This window comes from Apus apus, chromosome 7, assembly GCF_020740795.1.
Source record: "Apus apus isolate bApuApu2 chromosome 7, bApuApu2.pri.cur, whole genome shotgun sequence".
In the NCBI taxonomy this organism is placed as follows: domain Eukaryota; kingdom Metazoa; phylum Chordata; class Aves; order Apodiformes; family Apodidae; genus Apus; species Apus apus.
The window spans coordinates 15,372,978-15,394,118 of NC_067288.1; the positions used below are offsets into that span (position 1 = coordinate 15,372,978).

The following is a 21,141-nucleotide window of genomic DNA, read 5'->3' on the forward strand; positions in this document are numbered from 1 at the left end:
GCTGGAGCATTTATCCTCAAAGGGTTTTATTTAAGTTTACTATATTCCTTTTTCCTCTTCTAAACTTAAGCTGCTTTCTGTAGGAGATAAGCTATTTACTCAGTCCATCTAGTCCCATAATTGTTTAGTTCAGGGTGTGTACTTCAATCTCAGTACTTAAGCATAAAAAGGTTCTGCTACAACACATTTTGGAGGCTGTTTTGAAATTTTGCTGATGAGCTCAGATCATCTCCTTCCTTTTTATGCTTTATTTTCTCAAAACCCCATTTAAAATGTTGCCTTAAGAACAGAAAGAATGTTCCAAAAGATTTTGCCATCTTCACTGCAGCATTCCAGCTCTAACAAGCATGTTTCCAGCTCTACAAGAACAGTCAGTAAAGCTCAGTTGTGTTGCTTGCCACCGTTCACCAGCACCAACAGATCCATACAGCCTCTGATTTAAATATTTACTATTCCTAAATTTATGTTATTATTTGACCCAAATGCTCCAGCTGGAACTGTAACCTCTGTTCTCCAGCAGGGAGTGGGCAGACAACCCTTGCCCCTGAAGGCTTACAATCTAAAAGTGATTATTTGTTAGGCAATGACAAGCACATTTGTGGCCATAAAATTCAAAATAAAAAAACAAGACCCACCAGGCTTTCAGAAAAAAAAGGATTCTATGATTCTATGAAAAAGACAGAAAATGTGGGGCAGCAATGTGATTAAAAGTATAATCAAACTTAACATTTTAATGCACTACTATATTTGAAAAGGCTTAGCATTATGTTCAGATAAATCCAACTACAGTTACAGCATTCCCATATCCTTAGCTGTACTCCTTCCCACTGGTTGGAGGATGACCCTATCTCAAAAAGAAGGCACTACATGTAACAGCTCTTGAAACCTACCTTTCCAGTAAAACAGGCAATGAAGCTTTCAAAGTATGTACTTCACTTCAACTCAAATAAGTAAAATAAAAATATAGACATTTTGTTCAATCTCATCTACAGACAGATTCAACTCCTGCTCCAGCACTTGGAACCTTTCTATGATTAGTACAGCCTTCCCCACACAGTAACATTTCTGGCAGCCACTTTCATAGGTGCAGTCATGTACCACATCACTGACTGTCTGACTTGTACAGCCAAAGTGCTATCTGCCTAGTCCACAGGCAGTTTTTCTTATTCTGCAGGCAGCTTCCCCTTAACCCAGGTGCTCACCATTTGAACTTGTTTTGGCAAGTTACTGTCACTTAAAGAAGCACAACAGCCACTCCTCTGCTGCTACAGAAATAGAGTTGCCCTCTAACTGGAAGAAAACAAAAGTCATGTTTCCTTGTTGCCATGATTTCAATACACAGCCAAACCAGGTAACCTGCACATCCCCTGACAGTCAGGTCCTGCAAGCCTGGGTAACCAGGAAGGCAAGCTCAGGAAACAGTACTAGCATCATTACTGATGCGGGAGAAGGGTCCCTTTCCTTCTATATCATCTTCTAGCCCTTCCAGCAGCATGCCAAGATGTAAAGTGAAAAACAAACAAACAAAACAAAACAAAAAACAGTAAACAAAACCCACACGAAACAAACAAACAAACAAAACAACAAAGTCTGAGCTTGAGCAAGTACATCAACCACTGATTTCAGAGTCCTGATTCTCACTGTGTCTTCCACCAAGCACAATGCAAGGCTTTCAGAAAGAAGTGCAGTTCAGCCCCCCCTTGCTGCCCTGGTGTCTTGTGCAAAACAAGGTGGAGGCTCAACATTTATCCTATGGCAAATTGTTTCTTAACACAATTACCAGCAATATTTCTATAGGCATCTGTGATGGACAGGGCATCACCTACTCACATACATGAAGCATGAACAAAGGAGCAAGTGTTGCTTTTATCTTGTAACAAGAGCCCAAGACTGCAGTACAGTGGTGCTGGTGGGAGACAGAACAGCCACAGCGTTCCCCTCCCACAGGCATGCAGAGACATCCCCAGACTCCCGAGCGATCAGATGGCAAGCACCTCTCTCTCAGGACTGGATAGCCCGGAGGTAACCTGCAACTATCAGGGGACAGCAGGGATTACTTGATCTCTTGGTTTGCATTTCAAATTGTTGACTCAACACAAACCAAAAAACACAAAATGGCCACAAATTGCCCACACAGTGACCTGTATCACATCATAGCTGAACACGAGTAATCTTTGAAACACCAGATCTATTCATAAGTTTGACTGGCACTATTTTAACAAGGATCTACTCAGGAATGTTAGGACAACTAGTCAATTAATTTATTTATATGTTCCTGTTATCTCATCTGCACACTTGGACTACTGCCTGTGCATGTGGGTGTACAGCAATAATATACATATGACTAGATTCCCATAAACCATCAGTTAAGAGTTTAGAATTTGTCACGGCCAGACCAGAACACGAACAAAACCATCCATTTCATTTATTATAAAGTTTTGTAACAGCCTGTCTTTGACCAAGAATCTTGTGTGCCAAATTATGGCTCCAGTACTTTTTTTTTTAAAAATAGGAAAAAATGTTATCAAGACCCAGGACTCTATGATACTTTCTGTTCCCTTTTAGGCTAAATAGCAATTCTAATCTCTGTTTCAAGTTCCTCAAAGGCTAATAATAAAAACCCTTTCTCTTAGATATAAAACCACCAAGCAACTTTGGATAAACAAAATTTTACTAAATTATTGCTTTAAGCCTTCAAGGGTTTCAGTTTCCCAAGAAATTATTTGCTTTGAAGTGAAGAATCATTCTCTACTCTTGTCACAAAGCCTGGGACATCCACACACAGCACCAAATGATCTTGCAAGACAGACGTGAAATAGTGACTTGAAGAAGGCAGGTGACATGAAACTGCTGTAAGTTCTTGCACATGGACACAGCCATGTCCACGTTCACAGTGAAGTGGCCCTGGATTACAAAGCCTTTGGAGAAATATCGAGGTTGGATCCTTGCTTACCACACATAAAAAGGCATAAGACGGCTGTTCTGGGTATGAAGCTGAGAAATGGAAGAGCCAGTGTAACAGCTGGCTGGCAGTCTGACAGATATGGCTCTTCAGGCTTGGTGGGAAGTTGCAGCTTTGTCCCAAAATGGAGCTAAGGGCTAATTGTGCTGCTTGTTCTAAGTGGCAGAGCTACTGTTAGGTAAAAACATTCTTTATATGAAAAACCGTTATGCAATCCTGCTCCTGACTCCTTAGGGGTGTCCTCGCTCTGTCTCATCATGCCATGCCTGAGATGCCACTACCTTTTACAATACATGCACTGTATGCTCTATGCTCTTTGTGCAGCACTTAGATCCTGGGTCCCAATCAGTTTTCATATTCAAACAAAAAAAGTGATTTTTGGACAAAGAGCTAGACTTTGTTAGCACTTGGTGTTTATATTGCTAAAATAGTTCAATTTCCTACTCCATACCAAAGTCATGCTGCATTATGCATTGTGTAATGGAGTCTCAAAAAGATTGCAGTCAAAAATTCAGTAGAATTGCATCAGATGTCATTCTGTGTAACATGGCAAAGTGTTTGAGCAAGGCAAAATTTTGAGCTTGGCCAGTTATAAAAGGAAGAACCTTTATGTCTATGATGTGGGCTCGAAGGTGGAATAAATCATATTTTATCTTCTACATTAGCAACACTTTGACCACAGTAAATGTCACAAAGACATCCTAAAAAAGTCTGCAAGTATTAGCAGTGTGTTGGAATTATTCCCCAATATGTGACTATTCTGAAAAGTGATTTAACAAAGGTATAATTGAAGGATATAAATTAGCAGTAAATTTTTCTATTTCCACATGGGCATACAATTCACAAATAAAACTATTACTCTGCAGTTATTGGAACTCTTCCAAAGGGATGTAGCTGAGATTTACACATACAGTTAATCTGAGGATAATGCTTCTTAGTGCTTTGCATAGACTTACTTGCTGAAGCTGGCCATATTCACTGATACTTGCTTTGTTAAATTGAGAGACCTTTCATATAGCTTTACTTCTATCCCCAAAGTCCAAGGCAAAGGTAAGCAAGGAACAATCAACCAGGTTATGTCATCACAGCAAACTAGTATAGTCTTCTCCAGTCCTCTCGAGATAGCTGTTGCTGTCAAAAGTCACAAACCACTACAGATCTGATCTTCCAGCTCCTAGACAAGATCCTCCTGCCAACTGTAACACCATCTTACCAACCATCACAGGACAAACTATTTCTTCTTAGTAATTGAAGTCATTGAAAACCCACAGGATGTAAAACTATAAATTACCACAACCATACCAAAATCCAACATGGCCAAAACAGCAAAGAGCAGTTATTTCTCTACAGATGAAAGGAAAGGGATTTCTAGTGTTTTCTTTCCTCTAACGCACAAAACCAAAATACCAACAGCAAGTTCCTTGGTAAAAGTCCAAAGACCACTTAAAAGTCTCTGTTTTCAAAATGTCTTAGACTACATAACTTATTTCATTACTCCCCCCCCCCAATAAACACAAAATCATCTTTTCACAGTTAGCAAATGATGCAATTTATTCAGTCATCACAGTCCAGAACAGACAAGTGACACTTTAAGACATCATGCCAGCAATACAATAGCATGTAGTCAAGAACTACTGAAAAGTCATTTAACAAATAAAATCCACCTAAAAAAACCCAAAAACAACAACCCCACAGGAGTCTTCTGCTGTGTTTCAGACTCAGCATTCCAAAATACTTTGTATTTTCCTCTATTCAAAGTTCCAGTATCCCTACTTGAGGTTTTGCCAGATTAGTGCTATATTAAGCTAGAAAGGCAGCCCAGGGAGGTAGGACTGAGCCATTAGATTTATCCCTGCACAGAGCTTCAAAGGAAGTCCACGCACTGATCCCATCTTTGGACCACGAATGGCATGACCGCAATATAACCATTCCTACCTACAAGGACAGAGATTGTAACATGTTCAAATTTTAAAACTCTTATTGCATTACCATTCTTCCAAGGTTCCTGTTTTAAAACTTCTCTCCCTCTCTGCAATTCCACAGATTCCTTTCCACCAAGACCCTTGGACAAGGCAAAGACATGGGTCACATGACACATGGAGCTCAGAGGTTTTTTTGAAGAATGTACATGCGTTTCTGTGTGGACACAGTGACAAACACAGAAGAGATCTGTGCTCTTCAAGTGACAGCTCAGGAGCATACTTGAGGAAGACACTGCCTACAAGGCCGAGCAGCTACTCCCAGTGCTTGGAGACCATGAACCATTAAAGGGAAGAAACAGTACAACAACCTTCACGGTCATTATGCCTGTACCTATAGCACCCTGTCAATGACTTCTGTCCCTTAGCGTCTATCAGATGCAACTGTTACACACAACTAAAGTTACGCGTGTGCCTACATGCATTTGTATGTAACCTTGGGAAGAAAAAGTAATGAAGACTGAAACATTTGTAACTCTCAATTTAAGAACAGAGAAGTTTACTCCAAAACTAATGTCAGGAGATAATTAATAAAGGAAATTGAAGACTTCTGCTTTACCAAAAAAACCCAAACAGACAAGCCTTCTTTCCACATCTTAAATCTCCTTGCTCCATTCCATTCCTCCCTCTACTTCTGACGACATCAATCCTCAAAGACCCTGCATTTTCTCTTCAGATCAACTATTTAAAATACAATGGAGAGACACTGCACAAGTTTGACCAATGAAAAGCTGAATGCTCAAAACCAGTTTGTTACTCTGATCCATGCATATTCTGTTTGTAGATCAGCATGTATGCTCTGCAATCAGAGGCACAATGACAAATGTTAGCATGCCGGGTGCATTCTACTTTTATCACCTCCTCCCCTTCAGATACACACCTTCAGTGTTTTTCAGCCAGCACTCCGCTCCTTCTCATATTAAATTTAGAATGAGACCTCTGAATCACCAGTTCCTGTTGTTGAAAACAGCTAGAAATAGATGGTACAGCAAACGAAGTTTCCTAGTAAACAAGTATAGAATAATCTGCCCATTACGTTAGATCCCATTGTTACAAACTGGTTTTAAACCCTAGAACGGGAAGTTTTATAGATTTATATTAAAGTAAATAATTTAATTCCCTGAGGTGCCTAATCTCACCTAGAAGCATATTATTTCTTACCCATAATGGTATCATGCAGCAGGAAGTTCCAAAGGTTAATTGGTCACTTTAAAAATAAAATAAAAACATCATAAAGACCTCAAAAATCTTGCTTAGAAACTCATTGCTTGTGAGTCTCCCACTGCACTTAATTACATTCTACTTTTCCTTGCCACTTCAGATGCACCTTTGAGAAGAGGAACAGAAAAATCTGAGCTACTACTCTGCAAGAGAAGAGCAGCACAAAGATTCCAAAACTGGTTATATGCAAGAAAGATGCATTCCAGAGAGAGGAGAGCAGAGTTCAGACAGTACTACACACAAGCTAATCCACCCTGCAGAGAGGAATTGCTTCCTAGCACAACCAGAATGGAAATGCACCCAAGTTTCCCAGTTTGAGTCTACAAGGAACCATATGCATGTTTAGGAAACTCTTGGCAACCACTTGTGGATTCCTGTTTCTTGTGTTGCTCTCGAAATACATAACAGAGGACCTTATCTCAGGCCAAGAGGCACCACCCATGTATATGCTTCACATGTAAGTATACATACAAGCACTATATATATATAGATAGATACACACATACACAGAGAGGACAGATGGTCTTTGATTATTCAGAAAATGAGGAACATCTTGTTTTGCAGGTTTGTATAGTCCCATCTATGAATTATTGTAGTCAGAGGGACACCACAGACCACTATACTCAATTATTCCTGTATTTAACCCAGGGGACTGCATGTAACTGTAGGCCAGACATTTGTTTGTGTAACACAATTCCAAAGCAGCTTTCAGCCCTGGGAACATTTTGGGTGGAATCCACCACTTTCCTTTGTCATTTATATGTTCCAGCTCTTAATGTTCCTTTACCGTTACAAATGAATGTTTTATTTCCAATTTTCTGAATCAGCTCCCAGCCATCAGTTCTGTGTTCCACCTGTTTCTGTTAGCCTTTTAGTCTCCAGTGTGCTCTCCCTCAGGTGTTGCTTCCTGCCAGTTAAGTCACCACATTTAGCAACAGAATTAACTTTTCAAGCTCTCCTTGTGCTACCTGAACACCACCCAGTCTTCAAATATCTCCTCAGACTCTTTTCTGAACACACTCCCATTTTCAACAGGCTGCTCATGACATCAGAATCATACACAATTCACCCTCTTTTGCCCATTGTCCCTCCTACTTATATATACACCCAAGCTTAAACACCTTTGCTCTCCTGCAGGAAGACAGTCAGGTCCAGTTGTTACTTGCTGTACCCCCAAGCAGTCTTTTCCCCAAGCTTTCATTCTGTCACTACATTGAGGTATAACACCTGTAAACCCCATGATCTTGCACCAGACTATATTAAAATACACTTTTGATTGACACAGCTCACCAGGATACTTAGACTACTCTGTGCAAGCTGCCCTTGCCCTCATTTACAGTGCTGCCTAGCAAGATATGACCTGCCAGTTGTATCAGTACAGATCCTGTCCTCATCTCCAGGTAGTTGATGAAAAAGTTCAACAGAATCTGGCCTCAATCCTTAAAACAGATTTCTAGAAGCATTCCTCTTTGATAATGATTCACCATCAGTGACTAACTTTTAAACATCAGTTAGTTTTTAATTCATTTATTTTTGCAAGACCACATAGCATTAACATGTCGGGACAGGAGTCCCAAAGGGCTGTGTCAAAGTCCTAAGTGGCTGCCTCTGCTGTTGCTGGGAAAGGGAACTATAGGTAGCACTTGGAAGGAGCTAGGGAGCAGTAGAGGACCACAAGGTTTGGACTGTCTCCCTGCTGCTGCATCAGAAGTCTTTTGAAGATACAGCTTTATTACATTTCATGGAGGTCCCTCTCTCAAGTAAAACTTATGTTTCCAGCATGTCACCAAATCTGGTAGGACACATTTCCCTTGAAGTGATATAGACCAATACTAGTCTGTCTACTGTTTTATCAATTGAATATTGTGTTAACTTTTTGAATATTTTGATGAGGATTAATGTCAAACTAGCTGGAATATTGTCAGATCAGTAACCTACCCTTCCCTGGTCTACACCAGCACAGTTCAAGACCTTCAATACAAACAGTTATTAAAAATTGTCTGCAGGACTGCAGACTTTTCAGCAAGCTCTTCAATACAATGAAGTTTCTGATGTACATGTCTATCCCTAAAAGGTAATAATACTCATTAAGATGGACTTAATTCTCTGTTTGAATGGCATTCATGGTATCACATTCTGCACCTTTGCAAATACAGGACAGTATTAACAAATATTTCTACTTTTCTTACATGAACCATTTTATCTTCACCTAGTAAGTGGAATTATTTGTTTCCGAAAACAAATGTTTAGCTGTAGAAAATATGCAGAGTTAATTCTCAATTTACTTCCTAACTTCTAAAGTGTGCTAATTCTCATGTATCCATTGTTCCCTTAATTACTGTATTTTGCTTTGAAATTTCTAGATGTTTCCTGAAGCCTGAGGGCTGCTAGTGAAGTTGCTGTCTTTTTTCTTTCAAACAGAATTTCAGCTTTTGGGCTAGTAAGTCTTTTCCTATTGAGATCTCTCTTTTCTATTCTCATTTTTCTTCCTACAATAACATCAACTTATCTGTGATGACAGTTATGCTCTTTTGAAGCATGAAGTGTGATTTCTTTGGGGCTCCTCTCCGTTTGTCCATCCTGAATGTAACTGGATCACACTCAATGGTCCCACGGCAACCACCAGCTTCCAGTTGAGTGATACCAAAGTCCACAGTAGCTGGCTCAGCTGAAGAGCTGAAACAAGAGCTGATCTGCAATGGGCTGAATTTCCAAGGCACTGAACACCTTCCCGTGATGCCGACCGGATGTTCAGCATTTCAGAAGCAACAAATCAAAACAAGAGAGCATGAAGGGAAACAAACCTGTGTGTTTGCTGGTTAGGCACTTGGACACCTTCAAAAGCACTTAAAAAAGAAAAATAGAAAAAATACCTGTATTAATTTCTATTCCTTTACTGTAAAGGTAAGGCATTTACCAAGTCACCAGTTTGGTGGGTCAACCAGACTGGATAACAAAAACATTCAGGCTCCTCCTCATCAGCCTGACCCTCATCCAGATTAGTATCTTCTGCAGACTATGAGCCATTGGCTGCTTGTTTGATGATGAACAAGGCACAACGAGCTGACCTCAGTTCTATCACAGTGTAACACTACCCCTGAAACTGCAGTGCTCCTCAGCAGTCTCAGCAGAGAAGAAAGGCAGTGCAAACCACATGCACTCTGACTGTAGATATAACATTATTTATCTGCACAAGGTGGAAGCATGTATGGTCTACCTGGATTTGCACATGCAGCCAGTTACATTTTAATACAGAATTAGTTCTTAGCCACTAGGACCAAGTCTTTCACAGGGCAATAAAATTTACAGTATTCAGCAAGAAAACCACAACATTTGGTTTTGTAATTCCACAATAATAGGAAAAGCATTCAGAGCCTTCCAGTTTCACAACTTCAAATAAATAAATATACTAACTATTCATACACAGTGATATGTTAAGAATCCTAGAAGCATGGTGGTAGCAGTTTACAGATGTAACTCTACAGTTCAACATGGACTTTCCCACATGGGTCTTGAAGCATATACTTGAATTTATACTCTAACTAAACACATGCCTTATGATGTTTAAGGAAGTCCAAATTTAGTAGCTGAAAATGAATTAACCTAGGTTTTTGCTGCATATCAGCCCCTGCAACTTATTTTGCACAACCAAAAATTACTAAGGAAAAACACATACAGTAAATCAGTCATTTCTCCTCTTATGAAAATGGCAAAATGGGAAGCAAAGTGAAATAGGGGGGAAAAGACTGTATCAGTATAACAAAAAGCAAAATGGAGAACCCCACCCTTACTATCTGCAATAAATTCCCCCTAAATTAGGCAGCAAACATTCAAAACCAGCAGTTTGCAGACAGTTCTGTCTGAAGTGTACGCCCTCTGTGCTGGATTCCTCTGTCCCCTCCTCTCAGGCTTGAGGTAAACATAACCATGCAGGTTGCCAAAAGCCTCGGATACTAAATCATTCGGCCTTTTCTGGCTATGCAGATTGTGCCACAGTTTATCTGTTTCATACACATATCTAAAAAAGCTTTGTATAGGATAGGAAGAATCTCAGCTTGGGCTGGAAGTCCAGTATTTGCTGGGAGGGCTTGTACTCCTCTAACTTCCTTCATCCTCCTCACCATCAGCTTAGAAAATCTTACAAGAATTCGGCAGCTTTACCCGCCTAAGTAGTGCATTCGATTCATATAAAAGATTAAATATGTGAACTAAAAGTTTCTACTGAAGCTCTCAGTCATCACACAGTTAATGACAGCTTTAAGATGCCTTAAGAGTCTTTCAGAGTTCTATTGCAAAGACTAAAGTCAGTTCACATTCTTCTCATAATTTCATCTTAAGGTTAGCAGAGTCTGAAGGAGTTGCATCAAAATTAAATTCACATGAAAGTACAGAGTTACTTTAAAATACAAGTGCCTACTAATAATCTGCATCCACATAAACCCTTCCAATCTTTAAGAACACCCTTCTGATATAACATAAACCACCTCGAGGCTTTGTCTGCCTAAGGCACTTGGGATAACTTCTTAAGAGACAAAAACCACACAAATTAAGAAACTGAGTGATTAAACTGCTTGAGACTCTCTTCAGACACTGTTTTGCAGAAGCAGCAACTCTCAATTATTCTGCCTCAGATGTAGGGTAGTTGAAGCAATTGAGTTCAAATTCACACCTTCAGCTGACTCAGATAATTTCTCAATGACATGTGTAGACAAGCTCTTAATTCCAGAACCACACACAGAATTTACTCAGGAGTAACTGTCCAAAACATCTCCCTTGGGAGACAGGCCCAGACAACACAACACATCAAGATGCTGGTTCAATGCTAAACCATTCTAGGAAGAATGCAAGAAACCACACAATCAGAAAAGCTTAAATTTTGGTAAATAAATTAATGACTCCGTATTTACCAGGTTTTAGGGAAACATTTCCAACAGGCACCTAGCTAGCCTTAGTTTGAAAAGCCTCTTATTCTGACATAATTTTCCAAGACTCTTCTCCATGCCCTCCTTCCCCCATTCCTACTCTTTCTCTGCAAGCTGGACCCCCCAGCTGCTGTTTCCCAAAGCCTAGAAAGCCATCCCAACAGCTGACACACTGGGCACAATCCAACAACAAACGAGACAGCCCTTTGCTGTAAGATTTCAAGCAGCACCTGAATACAACCACAGCAGCCTGGAACACGAATTGCCAGTTCAGATCGAGCAGAGAGATGCCTTGATTTCAGATTCTCCCTCCCTCACAGCTAAACTCTCATTGTTTTTTCCTGGGGATACATTTTCAGATCTGAGCCACGGCCTGCTGCAGATACAGATCAGCTTTGCTCATCCCACAGCTCTCTGTCACTGACAAAAAATAGTTCTGGAGGGAGAGGAGGAGGTTTTCTGCTGTTTTCTTCTCCAGTCCTCTCTAGTTGTTTCCTGTCCTCTCATTCCAGCTTTTTTTACCTTGCAATAAAAGAGAAGCCATTTTTTTGTGCTCATGGGCTTGATTTCAGACTAACTTTTCTTACTGTATGGCGCAAGTAAATCCCCAGATTTGCCTTTAAAACAAATACAGTGGTAGCCACAATGTCCCAACAGCATCCTCAGCAATATGATCACCAGGCTTTTCATGAAAGAGCTTAAAGAAGGGGACATCTTATTTCTCACTGAAGGTAGCCCAGAGAAGCAGAAGGAGCCAAACAGTGGTCTGGATAGATGCTTCTACTGGGCACCACTAATACTCCACAGGGTTCAAAGCAACCACAGGACAGGGACATTTTCCTAGACAGGATCAAAAATAGATGGTTTTAAGATGGCTGGAAAGCATGCAATGTACTATTCTTCAGTTTTTGCATAAACAGTAGCTTTATTCTTCCTGAAATGTTCATCGACATTTGATCCTGTTATGAACAATTCTGAGGCCTCCCCCACAGAGCATCTAAGCTGCATCACATTAAAGCTGTTCCTTTCTCCTTGCCTCTAGCATATTCCTAACATGTAAACAACTCTGCTGTGCACACAAGCAAAGGCACAGCTAGCTAGTGAAAGCTGCAGCACTATGGGCACCATAGGAATCCATCCAATCCTAATAACCCATTATTTTCACAGGGCACTGTATTTATTAACTAGAAGCCAACTGCTATTAACGCAAATGTGCATGTGAAAAACGACCTCATTAGAAAAGCTGAAAGGATATTAGAGTATTCTTTTTCATGGTCACAGGCTTTGTTACCCCCCATAACCCAAACATACAAGATAAGACAGTTTGAATGATGGAAGAATTGTGACAAGACTAGGAGAAAGACAAGCATCAGAAAATCACAGCAGGCTTACCCTGTCTGAGGATTTCTCAGCTGATGTGACACCCCATGACAAGTAACATTCTTACAGCCAAGCCTGAAAACCTATAGTGACTATTTCCAGTTTGGCTTTAAAAAAACCCAGAAAACTAAATTATTTCATTTCTCATCTATTCAGAAGTATAGTAATTAGCAGGAGATACACTATTACAAAAATTCCCAAAAGTTTAATGCAAAAGCATTGCCTAGCCCACATATTTTGTGTATGTTAACTCTTACTTTACAGGCTCTGGACCAAGCATACAAAGCAAGCTGCTCTGGTGAGCTCTGCTCCTCCAGGCAAGTTTCTACAGCCAGATCCACCTACTCTGCCATAGAATCCCCTAACAGCACCATTGCTCAACCCACAAATTTCTCTCCACAGTTTGTAAGTAGTTTTCTAAGTAGGAAAAATGAAGGTCTGGAGGAAAAACAGGTCATCTCTGACTGCATCTCATCCATACAGAGGTTCTGCAGTGATCCCATAGGAAAAGCATATGTAACTGCAGCTACTTCTGTTTAGGGCTTTCTCTGCATTACGAGGTTTCCAATGGCAGGAATTAAGAGCAAAGTAGCCCTGGAATTGTGACCTGAATACAGCTGTGCTGCCATACTCAAACACCAGGACCTAGACCAGGCCAGGATGCTTTGATGTTTCCTTCTGATCAGCGCAGCTGCACAATTTTTTGGCTCTTTGAAACAGAGCTCAGTGATTTCTTGCTGTCCTTCTGCCCACACCTACTCTACAAAGTGGAGCAAATCAGTCATGTGTCAACACCCACTAGCTTCCTTTGGCTTACTTCACAAGCATTAAAAAATGTCAGACTACAAATTCCAGACTCTGCTTCCTTCCACAATGCAAACTATCACCCTAGTCACACATATCCTTATCCCCTTTTTCTTCTTGTCAAATTCCACTGCCCATACTGCCACCAGAGCAAGTTTTATCTACTTGAGGCCATGAAATAATCTACTTCTTGCCAGCAACCCACAAGAACAAACTGCTCCCCTGTCCTACTCTTACTACTAACCAGCAGGTGAACACCCACTCAATCCAGCACGTGACATTTACCCAAGGAAGTTCTACTGGAGTCAAACAAGCATTCAAGGAGGTCTAATTCTAGAAATAAAATTGCATATGCTTCCCTACAGCTAGAATTTCTTAATCATTCCCACACTTCCACTTTCAGTATTTTAAACACAAAATAAAGGGAAAAAAAAGCCTTCCTCTTTCATATTTTGTGCCAAGGCAAATGGTTGTTTATTACAAACAACCTCTTTTTAAAAAACTAACTGGAGTCTCATGACAATGCTGTCCTTGCACATCAGTACTGCACACTTTTTCCATTCTAAAACTCCTACTCATGGTAAGTCCGCACCACATGATAATGTTATAAAGAATTTATACAGCAGTGCAACTAAATCTTAACTTCTGACTAAGGTAAATTAAAGTTCACGGTCAAAGTAGGCCAAAGTGTATCACTATCTGCAAGCTGGAAAATTTAGACAACTCTTCATGGACTCAGGCCTTGAAAAGTACAAGGTTCAGCTGCTGCACCCCATGTACCTGACAAAACACAATGTCACAAACACCAAGACCAGAAGGTTGTAGCTACATTTCAGTGCCAAATATCTGACAGCCATCCCTTTTTAAAGAAGCCTGATCAGAAGGCTATAACCTAGCCATATTTCAGGATTTCATGACTATGGGGACCATTGAAATGAAAATATTATGCATTTCAGGTTTAAATTAGGAATTATAACAGCTCAAGTTAAAATTATTACGCATTTTCATTTACCTTTCACGCTTATAAATAAATAAAAATTAAAGAAAGGTTTGAGAGTGGGGGTTTTGTACCCTGTCAGCAAACAAATGCCTTGACATACGTTCACTATATATTAAACACTCAAGATTCAGTACCAAAAGTGGCCAGGAGTATACATCACATAAACTGGGTTTTGTCTTTTTATACCTCTTCTAGGATCAGAACCACGACCTACCTCCCAAGACAGGAGCACTCGGAGGGTATCAATTTACATCTTAAAGGATTTCAAAAGGTTGCTGAAGCTTCCATGCCTTTTATGAATTTGTTTTGACTGACACTTCATCTTTGGCTTACTGCAGCTGAAAAACTTCTCACATAGAGATTATTTATGCCAATTTAACTGAATTCAAGGGCCAGTTTTGAGTCATCCTTTCAGGGTCACACTGCAGTCTGCAGCATTCTCCACTTCTATCCCAGCATAGAGGCAATAAGGCATCATGGACCTGGGGTTTCCTCTTAGACAGCCAGCTCAAACACAAACCTGTAGAAACAAAGCCTTGACAGACAAATGTCTCTTGAGGAAAAGCAAATGAATCTGTATGCAAAAGCATATAAACTCTGAAAAACCGGAATACATTTACCCATTAAGTACCTAGTGTATCAGTGCAATTCAAAACTGTTATGAAGCACATATAATTAACCCTAACACTCACATCAAAATAATGGGCACATTTGGCTGTTTCAAAGTGCTGTAACCTCACCAAAACACTCAAACCAAGTTTGACATTTATATCTCTATAAATAAGGCGCTGTTTTGTCTTTGCTTTTGCTTACATTTGCAGTTCAGGGAAAGACAGCAAAACAAACATGTCCATAGCACTCAAATCCTAAACCACATGTGGGAATCTGATGATGATTTGAATGGCTGAAAGCTGGCACACGGAGGAAAGGGCTCCTCGGGTTTAAATTAATTATTAATCAATCTTTTCAGCCATCAAACCCCTGCAATGACTCATCCACTTTCTTTACCAAAGTCTAAATTGTTATGACTGTAATTCCACTGGAACATTACACTCCTGTGAGCAATACTTAACTCTGCACGTAAGAAAGGATTTTAGCAGGTTCATTCCTCTCTCCCACAAAAAGACCATGTTCTTATTGAACTGGAAAAGAAATTTTAAAAAAACATAAGGCAAAACAGTATTTATAATTCTACATTGAGAGAAACAAGCGAATAAAAAGTCCATCTCAGTTAATCATAGCAGAGAGAATTCACATTAGAAATCCTCAGTCATGCCATTAAATGGTCCAGTTCTCCTATGTTCATACAAACAGTCCCTAGCATCTGTAAAGGAATTTAGTTTCATAGAAACGTGGCTTGATAGGAGTTGCGTTTTAAGCTTACAAAATTAAGCATTTGATCCTATACCTCACATCCACGTAAATCTCTTGCCAGAGTTAAACAGCTCTATTAAATAAACTAAGTTGCAAGACTGGAGCTCAGTTGGCTATACCAATGTACAAAACTTGCTCTTTTCCTGCATTAAAATTATATCAGAACATTACAGCATATTTGCATATCTCCCACACATGCTACTTCTTGCCAGCAGCAACAAGAAGATGACATCAAGGCTTTGAAAATGTACCAGAGATAGAACTCAAGGGTGGAGTTTCCTATAGCAACACCCAGGCTGAAGTCCAGCAGCTCCCAGGGAAGGTGCTGCATTTCTACCAGCCTGATGCCTTCATATCAGGCTCCCACTTATTAGTGTCAAATGTGAAACTCCACCCAGGAAACAAAAAGCTTCCCATTGTTTCTCCTCTTTTCACAGCCTCCTGGGTAGTATCAGGAAAGTGGTATCACTCCACCCTTTTTTCCATAGCAGTTTCCATTTTTCCCTCTATGTTCAGCCTTGGAGCTGCAGTGTAATAGGGGGAACAGGAAAAAGAAGTCTCTGCTGGGTTACTTCTCTAGATTCTCTTGTATAGTTTTCCTGGGAATATTTCTAACAGCAGCCCACACTCCTCTCCTTGATTTTAATCATGCAAAAGTAATATGAAATTCACAACGACTCATCAGTTTTCCAGCCACATGACTTTTGCAAAAACATCAATTAAAACAATCAGATCTTCCAACTTTAACTTAGCAAGGCTATAAAAAAATACAGGTAGAAGTCCTCTTGGAAGAGTTTGATTTACACATCAGTGCACAGTTATTTTTTGAAAAGCTTTAAGTTAAAAAATAAAAATTATTACAGTGTTGGAGATTTCTGGCCTCTTATCTCCTCCAAAGCTGTCAGTTTAAAAAAAAAAAAATTAAAAATCATAAGTAATTGATCCAAGTAAAAGGAAGCAATAAGAAGTTCCTATCGATTACAGGAAAATACCTGACTTGCCATGAATAAAGCATTACTAAGGCATGAGAGTAAGTTTAAGTGATTTTGAAAGTCAATAGTAGAATCCAATGTAGTAATTCAAGGTGTGCTACATACTAGAAATTGTAACTTGAATGCTCAGTTGTACAGAGCCATGACCTTTCCTTTGATTTCTTCCAGAAACTCATTTTTCCTAGTCCCACCCTACTATGGCATCCCAATAGTAAAGCTCAGTTAAAATGCAAGTATAAGAAGTCAATTAATTTGAAACTCAGGAAAGTCTGAAAAATAATGTCTAGGAAAATGGAAAACAAGCCCATACAAGTGAGACAGTATAACAATAAGACTAAATACAATGCTCCCCAAATTATTGTTTATTAATAATCATGTTAGACAGCTGCAGGGAAAGTGCCTTTTTACCCTAATTTGGTGATGATCCAACTAGAAAGAAATGAAACAATAAGAAATTGTGTTTGCTAGTATCAAATCAGGCCGAGTACACACCACACGCATGGGAATAAGATACTACTCTAGGAAGTAGGCTTTCTGACACTAGCATATTTACAATCTAAATTACCATGGACTAGGGAATGGAAAAATGCAGAACTGCATGAAAGGAAGGCAAACCCTGCTTACAAAATAGCAGTGAGTCAGCTCCTGAGGACTGGTCTATGACTGCTCTGAAAATAAGACGCACATTCCTTATGTGCCCTCTGGTTGTGCAGAATGAAAACAAACCCATCCTCTAAATACACTTTGAAAAAAGGTGTAAAGAAACAGCAGTTACACTGTTTAACCCGTTCAAACTTCAAAAAACTTTTTCAGCCAGTGCTGATCCACACAGCCATTTAACCCTATACACATCTATCCATGTTTGATGCATTTAATAAGCAAGAAGCACTCCTATCCTTGGCCTCAGATCAATCACAAACAGCTTATCTTGGGGATACCTCCAACTCTAAAAGGTCATTTAGTTATTTTTAAGAGAATCTCTTTCTAAAATGCCATGACCCTTTAGCCTGCCTACTTCCATCATGTGTGATCAGACTATCCAGAAAGTCAAGAATAAACTCCAAGGCCTTTTGTGATAAGCTGTGAAACTCAGCCATTTAATAAGGAACACTACGTAACGTGGCTACTTTGAGCATTTATTTGGAGAACACAACTACATTTGTCCTCTTTTACAAGTCAAAGATAGCTGTCAAGTTTTCGTAACTTGTCTCCCCCTTAACAAGTGCCCTTGGATGCAAACAGCTCTCCTTGATCACATCATAGCTCTTTTTGTTGTTAAGGACTATCTGGGGACTTTTTGGTCTTCTGCTCTTTTTTGTTGTTTTCAGATGTAAGTGGTGGCTGGGGCTTTTCCTGGGTTATTAACTATTTCTGGAAATAAAATTAAATATGTATTATACATATACTCTCAAAGAATTACCATAGCACACATGCAGGAAAAAAACAGATCAAATAAGTCAGCTCTATCAATATTACTTTACTGAGAAATAATAAAACAAGGTAGTGGCTACTAAATATCATGCTGGCATACACTGAATGGAAGTACCCTATAGAGCCCCTCCCAATAGAACAGAAACCTTGAAACTGGCTCATTTCAGGGAAAGGATTAAAGGTTGTTTTTTCAGGTGTTCTTCTTGCACACTGAATCCCTCTGCTAGACATTGCTGTTTAACATTGCTAAACACATTGCAGAAGTACCTAAATATCTCAATTAGATTAGGGCCTCAGCATGCAAGGTAGAGAATATATTCATAATACTTGACAGCTCTTGCCTCACCATATTTTTCTATTTCAAGTGTTTGTCTTCCTGCTGCTGCAGCTATGTGATCAACCCACGCAAGTATAAGAAACTCAATGACACCACAAAAAAACGTACCCAAGTTCCACCAACAATGTAACTGCTCTCCAACATACAAAAAAATCCCAGAAGTAACTCTACCCCTCATTAGGATATTACATGTACATGTAAGAATCTAGCTAAATGTCAAAGCCAAGCAGTTTTGGGGCTCTTTAGGCTGGCATAGTTCCAGCTATTATAACAAAGACAGAAGTGGCTGTTGAATTAAGCTTTGGTAAATGTTTATGGATGACAGCTCCAATTCTCCTTCTGCCATCCCCTACAACCTAAACACACTCTTTTAGTGAAAGAAAGGGTTTCTCAACTGTTGCCTTGACCAAAGCTGGCTGAGACAGAGCAGAGGTGCAAACCCAAAACAAACAAAAAAATTTACATGAGCTGTAAGGAGGGAATCCACAGAGTGCTAAAAAACACATTTGCATATCTTAAATTAGCTGCACTGAAGATGGGTAAATACGACATAAATCTGAAATGCTTAATGAGATGATGAGTTCTTGGCAACTTGATTATTTTACCAAGCCAACAGTCAGTTGATTGTCTCAAGTCTAAATACACACACCAGAACAGCACAAGCCAGAGGAGTGGACCAACACTAACACATAACATTACCCATGCTTTTTGCTCCACACTGCTGTCTCACACCTGCCTGCTCTACCACCACCCACCTCTGCCTTCCCAAATTCATTCACATCCTGCAGAGCTACCCCAGAGCTCCCATCCCATTCCCTCAGCTGAAAAGGAAATACTGGCATTGCTGTGGATTCTGACTGCAAGTTACCACCAATCAGCTGCTGCCCAGGGACTAGGGAGGACACAGACAGGAAAGAACAGCCATTACTCATCAACCAAAAAGTGGTAAATTGTCATGGGGCTGTCTAGCTCTAGCACTGCCCATTGCTTCTTACATCTAAATAATATCCCATGCAACACCCCTATTTCCCCACTCCTCCCTCCCCATCTCCCCCATGCCACAGCAATGTCTGCTGCCCCCAACATCAGCACTACTAACATCCTAGCCTGGGATCATGAAAGGCAGTGAGTCACAACCTGCCAAAAGGCATGGCATGCAGGACTGACAGATCCTGCTGCTAACTACAGCTGGACCCTAGACTGTAGTTCTGGTGCAAGATACAATCTACTGGGTTTTTGGGAGGGGAGCAGTGGGAGATAGTGGTGGGTGAGCCTTGCCTCTAAAGACTCAAACCACCATGCTTCCTCCATAGAAAAGATTGAAAACAAAAAACCTAGATAGCGTCCTCCTTAACTACTACAGATTTTCAAATGAAAACATAGCAGTAGGCATGGAAGCACAGGCTGTCTGCAGTTTTCCTTTTCTACAAGATGTCTTTTAATGGATTTCCCCCTCCCTAGCATTTCAAACATCAAAAACATTAACAATCCCTAAGTTCCTTCAATTTCTTGAACTGTCCATAGTTTTGCAGCCTGTCTGGAAAAACATTTTGCTTCAAAAGGTAACAGTTTATGAACAGGGGAAAAAAATAATAATTAAAAAAATCACATTTTTTTGCCCAGCTCCTGTGAAAGGTAAGGGAATGGGAAAGAGACTTATTTCTAATTATGCAAAGAAAACTTTTCCACAGTTTCCAGTAATACACTGATCAAGAGCTACTTCACAAAATGCAAAGTCAGGTAAGAGGAAAATCTGGGAGTTTACTGCATAGCAACAAAGGCCAACCACCAGAGACAATGGAATGTTACAAATGAAAGCAAACTCTTGCACTTGAAATAATGAAAAATCTAGAGAAATTATCTACTTTTTTTTTTCCCCTGAAAGAGTCCCATGAAAAGCTGTGGACAGAGTAACACAGCATTACAGCTAAACCACAGCAGCACTAAAATAATTGTGCAACGAAGAGCTGTTTGTTCATTTTTTCCCTTGCAAATCTCTCTCTCTCTCACCTTCACTGTCTGAGATGTCAGGCAATAATGCCACCAACTTCTTATGGCATGTCCCTTCAACCATCAAAAGGTGGAAATATAGCATTACTAGACATGTTAGGTCCATGTACACAAGGAAAACCAGGTCATGGAAAGGCCAACATTTCTCCAGCCCAGCCCAGCCCCTTCTGTGGTTTCTCAGTTGCTGTGTTTTACCTTCCTGGGAAACTAAATCAGGTATGGACAAGGATGGACATTTGATGTTCAACCTCACTATGCTGGTCTGGTGCTCCTATGTTAACAGCCAGCCCCTAAAGGAACAAGAGAACCAACACACTGTGATGGTGCTCTCTTATTCGAGATCATCACCTACCAAAAACAAGGGAGGAAGCTTGATGGAGTGACCACATGTTGAGAATCTCTTCCCATCTATCCAAAATGAACATCCCAAGATTCCAGTTGAGAACTGAGAGCACGTAAATATTTCAAAATAACATCATATTGTGTCGAAACACATGGCTAAGATTACTGCAGCCTACTGAATTTGGTGCACATCCAGTGAGAAACAGGTCTATACACATGAAAACACGCAACACAACATTACTCTGCTGATGGTTTAAGGGAGCACTGCTATGTTCTGACCCTGCTCAGATTATTCTCTGCTGTAAACACACATGACCGCTGTCTCCCCCCTCCCCCATGCTGCAGTTGGTATCACTGCTGGCAACAGGCTCACAGAAGAAGCCGGCT

At 40.1% G+C, this 21,141-nt stretch overlaps 1 protein-coding gene across 3 annotated transcripts in view; it reads right to left on the minus strand.

Moving 5' to 3' along the window:
• Positions 1–21,141, minus strand: part of LRRC8D (leucine rich repeat containing 8 VRAC subunit D) — a 52,894-nt gene that overhangs the window by 15,884 nt on the left and 15,869 nt on the right. Inside the window, exon 1 of one of the 3 annotated variants that reach the window (XM_051625323.1) lies at positions 14,483–14,503. The exons of the other annotated variants lie outside the window; for them this stretch is intronic. The gene's annotated coding sequence lies outside the window, so the exon portion shown is untranslated. Of the gene's footprint in view, positions 1–14,482; positions 14,504–21,141 lie in introns of those variants that run through there. 3 annotated transcript variants of the gene reach the window in all.